This window comes from Danio aesculapii, chromosome 24 (assembly GCF_903798145.1).
Source record: "Danio aesculapii chromosome 24, fDanAes4.1, whole genome shotgun sequence".
NCBI lineage: Eukaryota > Metazoa > Chordata > Actinopteri > Cypriniformes > Danionidae > Danio > Danio aesculapii.
The window spans coordinates 42027627-42048260 of record NC_079458.1 but is presented as its reverse complement, the minus strand read 5'-3'; the positions used below and the strand labels follow the sequence as shown (position 1 = coordinate 42048260).

The 20634-nt window shown below is 36.1% G+C and overlaps 1 protein-coding gene across 1 annotated transcript in view; it reads left to right on the top strand.

Annotated features, from left to right (window-relative positions):
• The window catches only part of stk17a (serine/threonine kinase 17a), a 54187-nt gene that overhangs the window by 1389 nt on the left and 32164 nt on the right, over window positions 1–20634 (top strand). The gene's annotated exons all lie outside the window — the stretch shown is intronic.

Genomic DNA, 20634 nt, shown 5'->3' with positions numbered 1-20634 from the left:
TTTTAATTCATCTTTAATTTAAGTACTTAAAAAAAAATACAGATAATTATTATTTTTATTTTAATAATATAATATGTAATTATTTTTAAAAAGTAGTCATTATTTTAAAGCTTTGCCAACAACTGGAACCCTGACTGTTAAAAAAAAAATGCATGCAATGGGTTTCAATGTCCTGAACATCCAAAATGTTCACAAAACATAAAATGACAAAGACAGAAATGTCCACGAGGATGCACAGGGGTCAAACTGCTTTCAGATACGCTGATCTGCTTCTCTGCGAGAGACGTTTAATGAAACACCCCATAAACCTCTGCATGCAGTGCATTAATGTACTCAAGCTGGATTGCATGATGGGGAAACTGAGGCATTTGATGGCACTCTGAGTAGATGCCAGGACTCAGTGGTTTCTAAATCAGCCATATAGGGCACAATATTGTTGGCGGGTGTTCCTTTGCCAAGTCTCTGTAGGAGTTCGGCAGCTCTATGAAAACACTGCTCTGATTTCACTACTCTTACATATGCAGTGCAAGCACAAATAGACTTGTGATGTGGCAATATACAGTTTAAGTCGCAATTCTCTTGTCAAAATGTGATTATTTAAGAAACCTTTCTTAATTGTTGCTTAAAGGAGAGATTTTGAAACGTATAAGTTTTAATAACTAGTTTGGTACAACACAGCCATATCAGCCTGCAGTCCAAGAGCGGTTTCTCACTGAAGCTAAGCAGGGCTGAGCCTGATCAGTACCTGGATAGGAGACCACATGGGAACACTAGGTTAGTGTTAGTGAGGCCAGCAGGGGGCGCTCAACCTGCACTCTGTGTGGGTCCTAATGCCCGAGTACAGTGAAGGGGACACAATACTGTCAGTGAGTGCCATCTTTCGTATGAAGCATTAAACCGAGGTCCTGACTCTCTGTGCTCATCAAAAATCCCATTTAGCAAATAATTTAGCCTTTGCATGAAGATTGAATTTGAGTTTTTGCAGTGAATCTTTTTTCTTTTCTCACTAGGGATTCAAGCAAGTTCAACCAGTGGAAATCATACATAGTTTGTCCGCTTAAAGATGTCAAACTAATTTTATTATCCGACTGATAGCAGTAATGATGGATGAAAGATTGAATTTAAGTTGTTGAAATCAGCCTTTTTTACATTACTCACTAGGGAGACACTATCAAATTTTTGACTGATAATCGATATCGTTGAAAGTTACGGATAACCAATAGATTTGTAAGCTAACAACGTACAGCTGATACATATAGAAATTATGTCAATTATTTTTTGCGTATTTGCAAAAACCAAAGCAGCAACCATGTGAAGTGAAATCTGTAAATTATTGGCTTAAAGCTATCGGACTAATTCTATTATCAGACCAATTACAATAATGAAAGATTGAATTTAAATTGTTGCAATCAAGCTTTTCACATTGCTCACTAAGAACGCACAGATATTACGTCTTTGACTGATAACTCTTTACATTAGGAAGCTAACATCTGCCTATAAACTCACAGATAAAAACGATTTTAACATTTGTTTTCTGCATGTTTGCAAAAGCTGCAAGCATGTGAAGGGATTCAACCAGTGGAAAAAACATAATTTATCAGCTTAAAGATATTAGCCTAATTTTATTATTGAACCGATAACATTAAAAATAGTATTTAATGGCCGATATAAGTCCAACATACTCTCTGCATCTTTATTTCTCACGCTTTGTCTGACTGAAATACTAGTGAGCATGATATTAGTATTCCATCTGATCCCTGTGTTTGCAAAACACATCAGGATTAATGGTTTGAAAGTGCAACTGTCTGGAGGTCTGCCACCTTAATCCAGCGTTTCATCTGCACGCAGTAAAGCAAGAGAAGGAACAAATCTGAGTCCAGGTCAAGCATGTTTTACCAATCTCTACATCTGTTTCTCAGTGGTAAACTGGAACGGCTCAGGATGTCAGGGATGCTTCTGGCTGTTTTTATTTTGATGAGCATTTTCCATAGTCAGCGGTGTGCAGTTTTGAAAGGGTTTTTCATTTGGAGAAATGCATTAGACTTAATATTGGCATTTATAGGCTAGTTAGCCCGAATTGATGTGATCTTGCACAAAGACAGCTGGCTATTCCTGATTTCTCTCAAGACTATTAGAGTCAGTTTTGCTGACAGTTTTGTTTAGACCTGATGTTTGGAGGATTTTTGTGTTATCTTTTGTTCAGCACATGAGAAGCTATAATTCACACCTAAACTATGCTGAAATTGTATGAGTTTCTTTAGGAAGATATAAACATGTCAAAGATGAAAAGAGGTTTAAAGCATCAAAAAGATTAAATTAAGTATGAAATTTAGCTGATTAGATTTAGTATTTATTTTCATAATTAGGTTAGCATAGGTATGTTGTTACATGAGTATATAATTTCATCCATGCTTTCTTTCACATCACAAACTCTGTAATGTGCTTTCTATGTATATAAAGCACTTTTCTATATCTAATTTGATGCAGACTCCAGAATGGGACGTCTTACCTTTTAACAAATATTAGTTTTTTTTAAGCCCAGCACAGTATTAAGGTGAATTTATTGGATTGTTGTGATCTTCAATAGTTTGCAGATTGCTTGAAGTCTGATTTCAGCCTGGAATAAGAGGTTTAAACTGATTGGCAACTACAAAATGAACATACCGTATAAGTTAAACATGCTATTAAAACTGTGCATCATTAATAAATCTAATATAGAGTCATACTCAGTAAATAAATCAATGAATTGGATTTTACATTAAGTGAGAGACGAATCTACATTTTTAAGGGCTTAATATTATTGATAAATATTTTTTATTTTGTGCTCATGAATTATTAGAACATTTTACATAAAGGAGGAAACACATTTATAGGCACGTTTTTTGATTTTTTTGCCCAAAATTAGAAATTGGTCCATCATTCAGTATCATACAACCTAGATTATTGTGCTCAATGTTTTATATTTAATTTAATTTAATTACAGTTTAATTAGACACTATTTCATTAGGCACCATTGTTTGATTTGTATTAAATTGAAAAACACGGAAACAAAAAGCACAGAATTTAAATAAAAGCACAGAATTTAGGGAAACATAAGATAGATTCTTTGTGGCAGTAAATTAAAGGGTACGCTGTAAACAATTGTGCTGTAAAATTTACAGTAACTTACTGGGAATTTTGGTTGCCAGTAAGACCGTAAATGTACAAACACACTGTAAATAAAGAATTACACTTGTGCTGTATTTTACTTTGCAATTGTAATTATACATTTACAGTGCCCTTGTAAATTTACAGTGTTACTGGCAACCAAAATGCCCAGTAAGTTACCGTAAATTTTACATTAAATTGTAATTATTAGTTTGCAGCAAGCTTGTAAATCTACAGTCTTACCGGCAACCAAAATTGGCAGTAATTTACTGTAAATTGTAATTATTAATTTAGAGCGCTCCTGTAAATTTACAGTGTTACTGGCAACCAAAATTGCCAGTGATTTACTATAAATTGTACACTTTTTTTTACAGTGTAACTTTATTGTGAGCAAACAATATAGGTACAAAATAAAAGCACAGAAGTTAGGGAAACATAAGATAAATTCATTGTGGCAGCAATTTAAAGGGTACACTGTAAACAATTTTTCAGCAAAATTAACAGTAACTTACTGTGAATTTTGGTTGCCAGTAACACTAAATATACAAACACAATAAATAAATAAATAATTACAGTTGTGCTGTATTTTTACATTGCAATTGGAGTTATTAATTCACAGTGCCCTTTTTAGTGTTACTTTAGTGTTATTTAGTGTTACTGGCAACCAAAATTGCCGGTAATTTACTGTAAATTGTAATTATTCATTTACAGAGCCCTTGTAAATTTACAGTGTTACTGGAAACCAAAATTGCCAGTAATTTACTATAAAATTTACAGGGTTTTTTTTACAGTGTAACTTTATTTTGAACAAACAATATAGGTACAAAAAACAAAGTATATCCTTCCCATAAATGATATTCACATTATGACAAAAGTTGATATGTATATATTTATAGCCAAATATTTCAGCTCTACATTGACATTTAGGGTGAATCTCTTTTTTTTTTTTTGTCCTCCATATAAATGTAAATGGGTTGTAGTCACAGAGTTGCAATGCGAGACAATATTCTGAAAGCTTCAGATCCATGTCTGAGCACATGAGGTGAAACCGGAGCAGCGCTGTGGTTTTTAGATGCTCAAATGTGGATAATTGCAGGCCTGCATTCCTCTGCCACTGTGCTTTGGGAACACCCAGTCGTGCCGGATCAGAACCAGTGCTCTGCCATTGTGTGTGGACGCCGTCCAGCGCTTTACATCAATGTCTTGGTGAACACATTCTGCCCGCCACAGATTAGCCCGAGATGTGGTGTGATGGGAAGAGAAGCATGTAAATTGAGAAGCGCACTTTTTAAATCTTTTCATCATCTTGCATCGTGCGTGCCAAGTTTCTTAATGCCGTGTCACAGAATCGTCAATGGCAGTGTGCCATTTACAGTGTTAAAAGAAAAGGTGTCATTTAAAACTCCAAATTATATCAACTGGAATGCATGCAATTTTGGGGCTTTGCAGTAATGATTTACTCCACCAGTGCCGCAGTGTTATTATAGTATCACCAACTATTGCAGGTTTTACTAGTTGCTGTATTTTCTTACACATTACAGCAACACCATTGCTAACTATTAATCAGGTGTGCATTAGGAGTTTAAGGAAGAAAAGTCATAGTGTTCTCTAATTTGCCATGTATCATTGCACATCCAGATTTGTGCCACAATTGTGTGTACATTTATTATTTTGGCTACATTTTTAAGATACAATTCTAGCTATTAATAAACCAATAACTATTGCATCAACTTTTTCTATCATTAACTATTTTTATTACAACCTTCTAATTACTGCTAATTAGTAGTCTTAAAGGTAGTACATGTATTTAAGTATTGGGTAGGATTAGAGATGTAGAATATGTGCTTAAGTACTAATAAACAGACAATATATACAGGTAATAAGCATATACTATTATAGCGATAACGGTACTTTTTCGATGGTGCAGCCCTACTTTGAATGCTTGTTTGATTACACATCTTTTCCACATTTTGCCTCTTGTATGAGCTGTGTTTTCTTTTAATTACGGTGTGCATTTGGGAGGAATGTGTTTGCAGTGTAAAAACGGATGACACCATCGTCTTCTCACTGTTGTCCTAAACAGTGTCATCAGCTGAGAATTTCTCACCAGTCTCGTAAACCTCAAGAGTCCTCTTTCATTTCTGGTTCATTTCTGCCTCTGGACTGATGCATCTGTGAGGTGCAATTTAGATGTGCTTCACTTTGATTCTGCCATTGTGTGTTTTAAAGAGTTCACTCAAAAATTTAAGTTTACCCACCATTTAATCACACTCAATTCTTCAGTCAGTTTTTATCTTTGTTTGTCTCTCTAAGGAGGGTTTTTTTCCACAACATTTACTGACAAAACAGCTATTAATAATATATAAACAAAGACATAATACACTGCATAAAAACCAATACCTTCCTAACAAAAAGTAGCAAGCAAAGTGATTGATTTCCAATCTTTGTTTTTCTTATCTGTTGAACACAAATAAGACATTTTGAACAATGTTGGAAATCAGTAGCCATTGACATTTATAGTAGAAAAAAATTCTATGGAACTCAGTGGCTGTTTTTTCCATCATTCTTCGAAATATCTTCTTTGGCATTAACAGATATTTTATATATTTTAAAACTAGATTTTTATTGTATTCATTATACTTGCATTGAGGGCAATACTGGAAAAATAAACAATGTTGGTGTTGACTATTTTACTTTTAATATACAGTAACATTTCCATAGAAAATTGCTATTTATTACCTGTTTTTAAATCCTTTATTTATTTAATGATATTAAAATCACATATATAAATATAAATATTTTAAATCATTCTTTTTTTTTACAGGTAAAATATATTTTTCAGATCAAATTATTTTCAGTTCAGACTAAAAAACTGTCAAGGTGCAAACATTTAGTCTTTAAAACACTACAAATGAGTGTAAACCTCAGTAGATATTCTGCCTCTGATTGGCTGTTGTCATTTTCCCGCCATTATTTTCCGATCAGGATTTACCTTTGGGCCGCTCCAGCCAATAGCAGAGCATCAACTACTAGGGAGGCATGGCTAAAGGTAGTAAGGCCCCATCTGATTGGTCAAATTTAGATAAACATCTAATGCATATAATGAATGTAATTTATCACACGTCTGCTACAGGTACACGAATGTTCCATTTACTATTATCACAATAATTTTGTAATATATTGGCAGCCCTACTTATAGTTTCTTAAATGTTTTGCCATGAGAATATCCTAAGATGCTGACATACATTAAATAAAAATATACGATATGCTTTTTGGTGTTCAGAAGAGAGAACTCAAACAGGTTTACAACAAGCGGATGAGTAAATGATGGCAGGATCTTCATTTTTGGGTGAACTGTCCCTTTAAGGCCAGTCTCTCTGCTATAACAGCGACTGGGACTCCATGACATCATTCTGCACCGTTGATGTATTGTAGTGTGTCTCTGACATCTGCTGTGCTCCATGGAGAGGTTTTGGGGCGCCGGCGGTGTCTTTTGAAAGCTGAGTTTGTTATTGAAGCCCTTTTAGGGCTGGAGTGTCAGAAACAGGCAGTGATGGTCTGTGCTGAGAGTGCCAGGCTATATTTCCTCTCCCACAGTCTATACGCCAACGCCACGTCAAACACTATTCACAAACCTTCACAAACAAAACACTGAAGTTTGACATGAATGATGTGCCAGACTGTGCTTTCATAAGAAGTGATATTCATTCAGGCTCCCTTTGAGAAATATTGAATAACAGAATAAAAATCAACATTAATGTGAAGCTATTATGCAAAAATCACTTCTATAAGGGGTTTAAACACAGTTGTGTGTCAGCAGTGTGTGAATATCTCCAGCCTCTAATTGTAAACATTAATTAATTATATGTTTTATAATCAGACTTGATCAAAACAGTCTGCAGAAACACTTTGATTGACATTCTCCCTTTGTACGTGTCATCAGAGGGGGAAAGCCCCGCCCACTAGTGCCCATCATCTCTCCATCTCATTAGCATAAACAGCAGCCCTGAGTGAGAAGCAGCCGTCTGTCCATTAGCCATTAGAGTGTTTGAGCTGCTGAAGATAATGTCAGCATAGACTAAGAGGATTATAGATGTGGAGTTCTAGATGAAGCACAAATGAACAGTGGCAGGAGTTTCTGATTCTAATCAAATTCACGTCCATCACGCAATGTATTGTGGCAATATCAGCAGTTAGAGTATGGACGCTTCATCATTTAAAAGTTCTACCAGAAATAGTAAACCATCCGGGAACCTTTGGTTTACTCTTTTCAACATACTATTATTTGGGACACACTAGTTCTATTTTCAAATACTGTTTAGGACGGATAGTATGCGAATTGGGACGCAGCAAGAGAGAGAAGCAGAGCAAAGATGGAGTCTACAGCTTTTATTTCATCTCCATAGCAGTGAAATATAGGCTTGTGGGTTCCACTGGAACAGATGTCTGCTTTTTAAGTAACGTTAGTTAGTTGGTTGGATCGACCAACCGATGGCTAATAGACATCGCGATCCATTTACACCAATATGTCTTGGTTTTAAAATGGCAATTTAAAATGAAAACGATCCACGTCCACACTGGCATTTCATCTAGCATTTCTGAAAAGCCCTCCGTCCTATACCGCTGAAAATATATATAAGTGCCATAGGATAAGCGCACATCAGAGCTCCAGGCAGTCAGCGCATCGGGTGCTTTTGAGTGCAAAACCCCAGAGAGCAGTGCACATCAGACAGTTTATCAACGTCGCACCGCTGGATGGCGTCTTATTATAGTTGTTAAACGTGATTTTTAATGAATCTTGTGTCTTTCTAATGACTCTTCGATCTTCTGAATCTATCAGGTAACATGTCACAGCGTCAGTACACTGCTTCAATCTTTCGCTTTTACGTTACTTAGTCATTTTAGTGTAAACCTCAGATACTGTTGGCTGGTTCCTGAAGGTTGTGCACCTTTTTTACCAACCAAGTGTTTCGACACCATTATAACGACACAGATCACTCTGCCTATTCATGCCAGAGTCCTGCTGAAAAATGATTGACAGGTGGTAATTTGTGTGTAACTTATCTTTGTTAATTATGATTTGGTTATAAGTAAAACAAAGATCATGCAGGTCAGGTAGTTGAAATGGTAGGCTACAAATAATTAATTTGTTATGAATTGATTAATTATTCATTAATAATTAATTCACTGCTGCCTACGACGACGATGCAATCAACCATTGTGATGTTTCACAGTAGACATCGTCTGATGCCAAATTAGTCAACATCTCCCAACCCTAGTTAGTAGGATTGTTTTAATTACCTGCGCTCACCTCACTCGCAATAATCGCAACTTTTCAAATCGCGATTTTGGTTTAAACTTGATTAATCGTGCAGGCCTACATGGTGATTTACATGCTTTTGTAGCTCCGCTCTTTTTTGAAAAGAGCACAGTCTTATATGTATTTTTTTTTAAATCATCATTTTAGCCTCTTTTATGCCATGCTTTATTCCATATTTCTTGAACCTCAGTCTTTGTTCATCTGCATTATGACACAGCAACCAAACCAGATCTGTTTCCTGCACAACTGCCACTGTTTAACAAAGGTGAAGTGCTGAAAGGCTGTAGTGGGGTCTAAAAAAACAATGTAAAGGCTTTCAGATGAGGTAATGCCCTTTCCCAAGATATTCAGAAGTGTATGGCAGTAGCGCATGTGAACAGACGGCCCTCGGATGTCAGAGTTCATTATTCCTGCTCGTCACAGACACAGAACAAACAGGCCTCCGCTTCAATACAGCCTCCTGTGGACGTGCAGCCTCTGCTGATGGGGCTTTTACTATATGTTGTTTTTGTTCTCTGACTTTAAGAGCTGCTGCTGCTTGCTAATGGAGCCTTTTCACATTTCTGGGTTTCTCAGCAGTGAAAGTCCTCATAGTTGGTAAAGTTGGTGTGCAGTAAATGCAACAAACACAATTTTCACATTCCTAATTGCTCAAATAATAAAAGAAAAACTCATTGATAGTGTTGTTAAGACTTTCAGAAAAAGAATGGTGTAAAACTGATAACGGCAGCCAGAAGAGAGAATAACGTCACATTTACTGTTCCACCCCAAACATACTGCATGCGTGGGAATTGGTTTTCATAATTTCATGCAAACATATGATACAAAGTATAAATTTGCATTATTTTTTAAATTAAAATACTAAACTTTCAAGGATTTAAGATGTTGATAACCGTTCACCATGTCGTCACCTACTTGTGAAAAGTGTCCATTACCTGTGTCTTCTCTATAGGTGCCTGTTGCTGATTTGTGCAGCTTACAGAAAGACACGCACAATTAAAAACACTGGAGTTTATCTGAAGTGCAAACATTAAACTTCTTCCCTCATATTGCACAATCATTAGTGAAATGTTGCATGCAGAGAGTCCACATGCACCAAAAACTTGGTTTAATCTGCATTTACACTGCATGAAGTGACCTAATTTTTTTTTTCATCCAATTTGGCACAGATCGGATATAACGCGGGTGCATACAAGCATGAAAAATCACAGATCGTGATGGTCAGAATGGTTTCATTCATCATTCATATGTGGATATTAAATGAAATATCATTCAGATATTTGCACTTGCAAATGAAGCAGGTAGATCAAATTTTCACCTGTCAAATTAAGGTGTATGTCATTGAAAAACAGAGCTTTGGATGAGCCCTAAACCTTAAGTCTCATATACAAGCAGCATGTTAACGAGAGAGAGAGAGAGTGCGATCAAAATCCACAATGTAAACAATATAAAACTACAGCATACATCATGTGAACATGCACACATCTAATATCCAGTTTGGTTCATTTGTGTATAAATCACACCACATGGACATCAAATGTTCAAAAAAGTCTTGAGTAGTCAAATGTGGACATTTCTGTCATAAACTCAAATAAATAAACATGTCAAAAGAACATGCATGACAGCAGATACGAGAGAGAGAAATAATACAATGCTTAAGGATGCTATGTACATGAAAAGACCAACAAACTTTTAATAAACCCTGCAAACAGATTAAACCACAGATCAGTCAGAGCTTGCTCTTTTTTTTTTTTTTTTAGGTCTGTCCATATTTGCCATGCACAGTCTGAATGCAGATTTCAGAAACAGGAAGATTTATGCAGGTCATCAAAAATCAGAATCGACCATCAAGATGTGCAGCGTAAATGTGGCCTTTGTTTGTGTGGTAAAGTAAGGCAGCCGTAATGTCCCAGATGTACTGTGTTTCTATAATACTGTCGCTCATGATGAGAAGCAGCCTGCAAAGATGCTCTAATGGCCAGAGAGGGTGCAGAAGTCGTTGGTTTTCAGTGAGAGTTGCCAACTTCAGTCATCATGAGCGATAGTGACCACTGAGGACACCACCAAGTGCAGAGATCATCAAACGTGACCCTGTCTTGGGTGCCGTTCACACAGAATGCGTCTTTCCACTTCAACGCATTACTTTTCTATCGCTATTCAATGTAAACATGCTTGATGGACATGTGTGACCTTTACGTTACATCCTTTGATTTGCAGAGCACATGAGTGCTGTTTGTTTTTAGATGCGGTCATCTTCAACTTTAACATGCTGCACAGCAGTGGACCAATGAGAAGAGCTCAGAGGCAGGGCAACCATTGCAAGCTTCTGTTAATAGTGGAAAGTTGACATGACAACTGTTTTATTTACTGTTATTTCATAGTGGAGGAGGCGCTCATTATCCAGATATCCTGACCTGTATGATGTATGTTCATTCATTTTCCTTTGGCTTATTCTCTGATATATCAGGGGTCGCCACAGTGGAATGAACCGCCAACTTTTCCAGCATATGTATTACACAGCAGATGTCCTTCCAGCCACAGCCCAGTACTGGGAAACACCAATACACACACACACACACACTCATACACTACAGCTAATTAATTAATCAGTTCCCCTATAGCACATGTGTTTGGACTGTGGGGGAAACCGGAGCCCCCGGAGGAAACCCACGCCAACACGGGGAGAACATGCAAACTCCACACAGAAACACCAACTGACCCAGCCAGGACTCGAACTAGCAACCTTCTTGCTGTGAGGCCACAGTGCTACCCACTGAGCCACCGTGCCACCTATGATGTTCAAGTGCTTATCATAACAAATAGTTTTCCTATGTTTAATGGGTTCGTTGTTGTTAAATCACATTCATTATATCGTGTCACATGGACCTCCCGCTACGCCCCACTTAAGGGCTGTTCACACAGATTGTGTTTTTCCTTCCTGTCTAATGGGCTCCTTTCTATTGTTTTTCAATGTAAACATGGGCTTGATGGATGTGTGTGACCATTACACTCACCATTACGTCTCGCATCTTTTGATGAGCTGCGCACGTGAGTGCTGTGTTTTTTAGATGCTGTTTCAAGTTTAAAGAACTGAATTTTCAGTGGACCAATCAGAGGAGCTCAGAGGCGGGGCAACCGTAGCAAGTATCTGTATACAGGGATTCTGTGGCTGTGTCTGGATATTCTTGTGCTTTATGTTGTGCTTTATTTTAAGCTAGTCCAAACTATTGTCTTGTATTTTATAAGCAAAGATGCATTCGGTTTGAATGAGATCTATATATGTAGTATCTATAGATATGTATATATATCGTGACATACGTTTTATTTCAGAATTTCATGCAGCTAGATTTCAACTTCCTGACCTCCTGTGGTTTCCTAAATGTGTAAGATTCAATTCATTTCTCATCATTTCCTCATCCTCCACTTGTTCCAAACCTGTTTAAGTTTCTTTCTTTGGTTGAACACACAGACGGTTTCACTGAAGAAAACAGACATTGACTTCCATGGTATTTGTTGTTTCTACTATGGATGCCAATGGCTGCTTTTATGAAACTCATAAACTTTTACAACCACTGTTGCGTGTGTGTGAGTAAACAATGTGGAGATTTTCATTGTTGTGTGAACGGTAGAGGAGGTGTTGTTGGTCTGTCTGAATCAGTGATGTCACCTTCTAGTAGACAGAAGCTCAGAGACTGAAGAGAATTAAGGTATTAAGGTAAGTTGCCCATGTCGTGCATTTCCAACAGATTATACAGAATACTGTAAGTTCGAAGTCATATTAACCTTAAATAGCTTCTTTATTGATCTTCTGTCATTCTGTATCTCCTGGAGTGCTCAAATCTGGATATATATCCATGTCCAGAGGGTCTTTGTGGTGCTTTTTTTCTCCATTCTTGTGAATGATTGTTTATTTTTGCCCCCTGTCCCATTTAAAGACTAAGACTCGCTGAAAAGTCTAACGATGAGACTGTGAGGAATATATGGTTAAACTTAATTTGCGCACCAATACCTCAGTATAGCCCCAACCTTGTGCCGTGGTCCCATCATTTTACTGATGCCTGCTACAGTAACCTACCCTGCCACATAGGATTTACCAGCCATTTGTTATTAAAGGAAGGATCAGCACCATAGACTGTTGATATATGGATCTTTGTCAGACCTTGACAGGGATTTTGTCAGTATCTTTATCAATACGCAGTTTATTCAGACCAGCTTCCTCTTCCTTCAAATCACAACCTGTAATTGTGATTTTAAATGTTTCCCTTGTTTTCTGTGGCATGCAAAATATGTATTTAGTTGTGTATGTTGTGTTCGCTCTGCTCCATTTGTAGTTTCTAGTTAGCCGGCTAAAATGTCTGGGCTTGGAATGCAATGTGCTGTCCTGTGAAACCCATTCATTTCAATGGCTTGCACCGCTCAAAGATGTTGATTTGCGGTTAAATCCTTTCATAGAAAGTTGTTTTAAAACCTATCAAGAACAACACCAATCTTGTTTTAAGACAATTATGAAAAACTTCAAATGTTGACTACTGTATTATAAGACAGCCATGTTTCCATCCACCTATTTTAATGCACGTTTCAGAATATAACATAAGATGCGTACTGGAAATGTGCACCAATTTTAATAGTATCCATACAAAACTGATGTGCACAACTGAGTAGGATAAATAAGAAAAGTGTGCATAAACTATGATGGAAGCACATTTACTGAATAAATTCCAGCATCAGTAAATTTGAACAGATGCTGATCAGATATTAATGTGTGTGTGAGGGTCTTTGCGTCATTAATGTTGGTGTTCAGCTCTCCATGTTTCCAGATTTCCAGTGTTGCAGATGTGAAATGTTGTTGTGCTGATTGTAAAAGGCCTCAGTCCTCCGTCAGTCCGTCATCACAGTGCTTCGGTATTATTATTCTTCTATTATTATTCCCTCCAGAACTGTCTTAAGCATCTGTCTGCACTCCCAAAGCCACCAGATTCACAGCGTTCATTGCGTTTTCGTCTTCTGAGGCGCAGCTCATTTATTAGAGAAGAAAAAACACCACTGTGGTAAATCCCAACGCACTATACTGCAGTTCTCTGATATTTGCTCTAGTTTATCAGAAAGTGACCATTTCCTTCTCTTTTGTTTCTCATTTGATGGAAACACTGCTTTATTCACAAATGTTTTATGCAATATTACAGTTTGTAAGTTTAATTAGCATCTTTGAATGTCAACACAGCCAGTGAAAGTCTTTTGCATGCACAGCATTTTTCTGAATAGCTTTCTAGCATGTCTGGCTGCTGACCACACAAACACTAGACTCAAACAGACAGGACATCTGCTCTCGATATGGTCGCTATTTCACATAAAGCGTGACCCTGCCGCCAACCCTCGTCCTGCACACATGAAAGCCACCGGGTTCGGGTGTTGTCTGTGAGTCTGCAAATGTGCTGAAACGGCTGCTCGTTTCTGAAGACACCGACTGCAAATCACAGTCCGCCTTTCCAGCCGCTGTAGAACTCAAAGGCTCTCAGCTTCGGTTTACCACAGAGCTCTTTCTGAATACCATACAATAATAGAAGTCGTATTTGACTAAACATCTGCACCACATCATGGCGGATGTAACCTAAGAATTGGTCCTGTGTGATATTTAATAATGCTGTATATCCTGATGATGAGCATGCATGATATTGTTATTATGGTCATTTCACAATACAGTGAATAATTATTAATAACACTATACAATAGTTTTATTAGTTAATCTTAATGCATTTACTAACATGAACAAACAATGAACAATACGTTTATTACAGTATTTATACATGTTTAGTTAACATTAGTTAATGAAAATACAGTTGTTCAAACGCACAGTACATTAACTAATGTTAACAAGCTTGAGTTTGGATATTGATAATGCATCAGTAAATGTTGAACTGATTAATAAATTAACTAATTTTGCAGTGTGACCTATTTATTAATTATTTAAACTTATTTATTTAATTAAAATTATTTACTCACTGCAGCAAATGCTGAAAGATTTAATAGCAATTTATTTACAAACATTAACTTTTACATATGTTAAACTTTCCTTCAGCATGCAGAGATATTGACTGAAAATTATTTGAATATTTATAAGCTTATTCTTGGTTAACACTACAATAAAGCTCAAATTGTTAGCATTAGTTACCGAAAAGCATCTTAGATTATGTAAATGTCTTCGTTAATAACTAATAACTCATTAAAATAAAAGTCATAGTTTTATTAAGTAAGGTTAATAACTAATAAAACTCTGTAATATATATATATATATATATATATATATATATATATATATATATATATATATATATATATATATATATATATATATATATATATATATATATATATATATATATATATATATATATATATATATATATATATATATATATATATATATAACATTAAAATAGTAGCTGGAGTACATGTGTTGTTATGGTCACACTTTATTTTACGGTTATTATTGCTATTAAATAACCAGTAATTGCGACTTTTAGTGTTAGGGACTCCTAATTTGCTGCTTATTAATAGTTATTAATGTAGTAGTTGTGTTTAGGTGTTGGGTAGGGATGTAGAATAAGATCATGCTCAATATGTGCTTTTAAAAGTACTAATAAACAGACAATATCTCAATATACATGCAATAAGACACTAGTTAATTGTGGGAATTGCTGCTTAAACTGAAGTTTTATTGTAGTTTCTCACTGTTGATTTTATTGCATTAATTAACTAATGAGACCTTATTGTAAATCATGGGCATTGCTAGGCCTATTTAAGGGGGGCTGTAGCCCCTATATTTCTACTTAGCCCCCCTAAAACTTAAGGGATTAGCTCATGAACTGTACATTAAATTATCACCTCAATCCCTTTTAAATTTGATATGAAAACGGCGGCAGAATTCGGCTCCTCCTCGTATTTTGTTTTGTCATTTGATCAGCAAACCACAGCCGTGGATGGCGAGAGAACGAGATGTCTGTGCATAGAGAAACTATATATATATATTATATATATATATATATATATATATATATATATATATATATATATATATATATATATATATATATATATATATATATATATATATATATATATATATATATATATATATATTTGTATGGATGCCATTTAATTAGATAAGTGGCAGTTTATTTATTTAATACATGGAAACAAAAATGCACTTGAAAGTGGTTTTTACTACAGTAATAGGGTCGGTTGAGCCTTATAAGGAGGTCAGCCTACCTAAAATGAAAATCCTAAAATCGCCCCTCTTGTATATGTTACCTGTTGTACTTTATACAGGGCTCGAAATAAACCTTTATGCTTGGTAGCACTGGTGGTCCTAACTTAAATGTAGGTGCACCAGCCAAATTTGAGTTGCACCCAGCAAATAATATGTGCACTGTTACTACAAGTTTTATATTAACAGATTTATTGCATTTGAAATCAACAATAATCAAAATTAACAAACAACAAAAAATATCCGCATGCGCTCACCGGCCCTGCACGTACTGCTTTACGTGAATGAGTTGAACTGAGTTAATGATAATAACTGTGATGTGTTCCCGTAGGTGGTGTTGCACAGAGGATATTGATATATAACTTATGATCATCTTAATAGCAGTAATGGTCTTTTCATGATCTGCATTATTAGTTTATTCTTAGTGAATGTGGCTGTAGCTGACATCTGAAGGAAGGCAGTGACTGAGGTGATATTAACCAATCCATTCACATTCAGTTCAAGAGCAGTGGGCCACACAGAAGAGCTTGAAGACAGGGCAAGCATTGCGGGATTTGTTTACTGCAGAATGTTGACATGACATTCAACTGTTTTGAACCATTCCTGAGTGCCGCGTTTGGTGATTTTAAGTGCAAAGATGCATTCTGATTGAATGTAATACGCTCATCTGGTGAACATTTTGCAGTGAAATCTGGTCGCACTGCAACAATTTTATGCACAAATGCTCCCAAATATATTTTGAGTTTGCATAGATAAAATTTTGGGTGCAACTTCGAGCCCTGTTATAATTCTTTTGCAATTACATTTTTGAAACATTTGTTCACTCTGAATTTACAATAATGCAATACACACACAAAATATATAGAGGTACCTGTTTAAATAGCATATAAAATGTATATTATAACTTCAGCAATTATTGCAAAATAAAAATTTGATAGTCATAAACTTAGTTATTGGTAAAATTAAAATGTAAATCATCTGCGCTCTTGTCACGATTTGTGACTGACTCAAGCGACGTCCGTAACTTTGATCTCAGAAGCTGATGCATTTAAAGTGAATGAAAATGTTAGACTCTCCATTGGCCGAAAGCAGACTTCTGGAGTGGCAGGTATTATGTGAGAGATTAGAGTTTCTTTATCACGTCTCCTTGTGGCATTCGTATTTGCGAGCACCAAGAGCAGATTAACGCACCGCAGTGGCATGAAGGCACGCCAAAGCCATGCAGTCAGGGGCAGCAAAAGCCTATTAGCCCTTCTAAGGAGCGGAAGGTGCTTTAGTGCTTCTGAATCAGACTCAAACACAGCGATTAGCACACTGTTGGGCTTTATGAATGCTGGCTTCTGAGTAATGAGGCTCCATCTCCAACTTCTTACTACGCTCGTGTTCATTCAACATTTGTGGTACTGTACCTGCTGGGTTGTATTTTACTTTTATCATCAGCATCGGCATAATAACATTAGTGATCAACCAATATGGGTTTTTTTAAGGCTGATACCGATATCATATATTGTGCGATATCAGTCGATAGACCATATTATATGGATTATACTCCAGAAAATTGCAAGTATTCATGATTGGAGCTGGTAACCAGGTTGTGCTTCAAATGCCAAAAGACGAAACCAGAGCAAGTGACAAAAGAGACAGAGCAGGTGTAGAAACTACATTTAAACTCATCAGCTGATCAAAAGTTTAAGACCATGTCTAATAATGTATATTGCACTCCTAAATACAATGAAGTGACATCAATAACATGAAGTTATTGTCACACATGTAAATTTTAACTGGCATTTACTGTACATTACCATTCAAAACACTGGGAATCAGTTATAAAGAAACGCCAAGATGGAGAGAACATGCAAACTCCACACAGAAACGCCAACTGACCCAGCCGGGACTCAAACCAGTGACCTTCTTACTGTGAGGCCACAGTGCTAACCACTGAGCCACCGTGTCGCCTATAATAATATCAAAATATTCTAATTAAAACATTTATTTTAACTTGACGTTCATCAGAATATTCAGAGAAAACTATTTTTAACATTGATAATTATCAGAAATGTTAACTGGTCATTAAATCAGCATATTATAATGCTTTCTGGAAGTAAGGATGCTGAAATTTTGTCTATAATTAAATTTCAGCTTTTAATTTTTAGCTTTTATGTTCTTTTTGATAATAGAAACTTTGAGACTATGGTCGTACACCCAAAACAGAAGCACATCATTTCTTTAAATATCACCTTTTGTGCTTTAGCAAAGTAATTCTGTTGTGATGTTGACAGCATTTTAGTTTAGACAGTGCCATAAACAGCTGGCTTTCAGTCACCAGTGAAACTGTTCAAGCACATTTTGAAGTATTGCAAAAGAAACAAGCGATGAAAACTCCAAATTTAGAACAAAAATTCTTTAATTCACAATAAAAAAACATTTATAAATATATATATATATTTATAATTTTTTTTCAATGTGCTTAAGGTGGTTTTGGATTAGGAAAAGGATTAATGTGAATAATGTCAGATGGAAACACATGATGAATAACTTTGATGTGACTCCATATGCTTGCCTTGTTTACTGTTGGTTGCTAGGTTACCAATACTACTGTCATATGCTCTTATACAGGTGTTCCCAAACTTTTCAGTCGTGACACCAAAATAACAGTGCCAGTGACTCACGACCCCCAACATCCTCTGACGTGCTTATAAATATATAAACCTTGCACACAACAGCACACACATACCAATAGGCCCAAGTCTATTCATCATTTAATTTTGAAGAACGCCACTTAGAGACCATCCTCCGTGTTCAGTTTTGGCCTGTATTTATTTTTAATGTATGTAAAGGTGTCAGAAAGTTTAACCTGGTGCCATAAAATCAATGTACTGTCTTTAATATAACGTAATCATCCCAGGGGTCACAAAAAAGTCAAAAGGCTGATGGCTTTTTGTTTGCATGTTGTTGTTTTGTAATGTAAGTATTAACTACTATTTTTTTATCCTGTAGGTTATGGATAAAATATGGTAATTCTAATAGTTTAATAAGATGAATTTGAGTTTTGGATATCACCTAGTGATATTGGGCCCCCCCCAGCCCCTTCCTCCTCAATTGTACCGTGACCCCCACTTTGGGAACCACTGCTCATAGCTACTTGATGGAAATGCAGCTAATTCACATTTGGGATTTGTTTGTTTGTTTGTTTATTTGTATTTTTTTCAGACTATGAAAAGATTTGCTTCACGTTAGGATTGAAAGTGTCTGAAAGTTGCCAAAAAACAAGCAGCATATTGATTGGTTGCGTATGTAGTTGTTTTTGATCGCATATAATCTGCACAAATGAAATTTAGTCAAAGATCTCCATGTCTTGAAGAAGCTCATTGCAGAGATGCTTTACTTCACACGCAGGCTTTATTGGGATAGTCAAGAATAAGGAATTTTTTCCCACTGACCCGTTAATCTCCACATTTTTTGAGGAAGGCAGTCCCAGCTGTGTGTCGTAAATCTGAGGAGTTCTGGACAGAATGGGGATGGAAATAAGGAAATGTGCTTTTGATGGCTGAAACCATGGCTTTCTGAACCCGTGACTCTCACATGGTCAGCACAGACATTTTGGTTAATTTCACAGGTCTGAATGCAGGGATGGGTTTGTGCAGTGGATTGATAATCTACGATATTATTGCAGTTTTGCTTCAGCGATGTGCAAGCTGACCTTTATAGTTTGTCTCTTTATTTTGAGAGTTGTAAAGCACTGATTGTGTGATGAAGCCTATTAAAATGCAGTGTTGAAGATGAGGCTGTTGCTATTTTTGCAGATTATGAAAATAAATCTGTTAATTAAATTTCACCTCAGTCTAATCCACTGTCAAATGTGCATTTCTAAGAGATTAAACTTCTAATGTTATTATCAGCTGTGCTAAGTGTGTTGGTTCTAGAAACTGTAGATCTTGTGTCTTGTTTTCATTACAGTGTGATGAATATCCCTGTATAGAGTTATGTTGATATATTCATAAGATATTAATTAGTTCACTAATATCACACAAGCATGTGGTGTTTTCCTGAATATCAGCATGCAAACGTCACCGCTCTAAAGTACTGTTATATTTTAGCTGCAGTATTTGTTTTTGTTTTATTAATGAAAATGAAATGAAAGTGTAAAGGACACACACTATGTCCAAGAGCAGAACATATTTACATCTGTTTTGTCTCCTTCATGAATCAATGTTTCTTTTGAGAAACTGGGCTAATAATTTGAGTCAATGATAACCATCCAGTCAGTTTTTTTTTTTTCTAAATGAATCAGTTGCTTTGAATGAATCATTTAAATGAATTGGTGAATCGCTCATAATGGCAGGGACATTTTAGTGTCATATTTATTAATCCGTGACTAAACCAGTCAGGTATTCATGCATTAAGTTGCCCATTTCCATAAGTCTGCATGCCATCAGAGGTTGTTCATTATTCTGGCTAACACTGATGGCTTTATGCAGATGACAGATGAGCTCGTTTTCTACATTATTTCACTTGGTTCATACTCGATGTTCTGCTGATCTTGCAGATTTCCAGCATCGGTCACTGCAAGGACGTGCTGATGTGCATTTCATTCTCACCATGCAAACCTCTTGTATTTTTGCTTGTCCTCCAGAGAACTAAACCAAGGCTTTTCACAGATGCCTGCATGCATCTCTATAGGACACACATCAGTCATTCTGCCCTTCAGTTGGAGCAGTTCTGAATGTCTCTGTAAATGATTCGAGTCCTCCGTGTGTGTGTCTGTTTTCTGTGGTCAGGTTATTACAGAAGCACAGTTATTATAGTCTATTATACTAATTAAATGTGTACATTTCAGTTTAGGTTTGTCTTTAATGGTTTTGTTTATTTTGTAAAAACCTTTGTATTGTTTATGTGATATGTT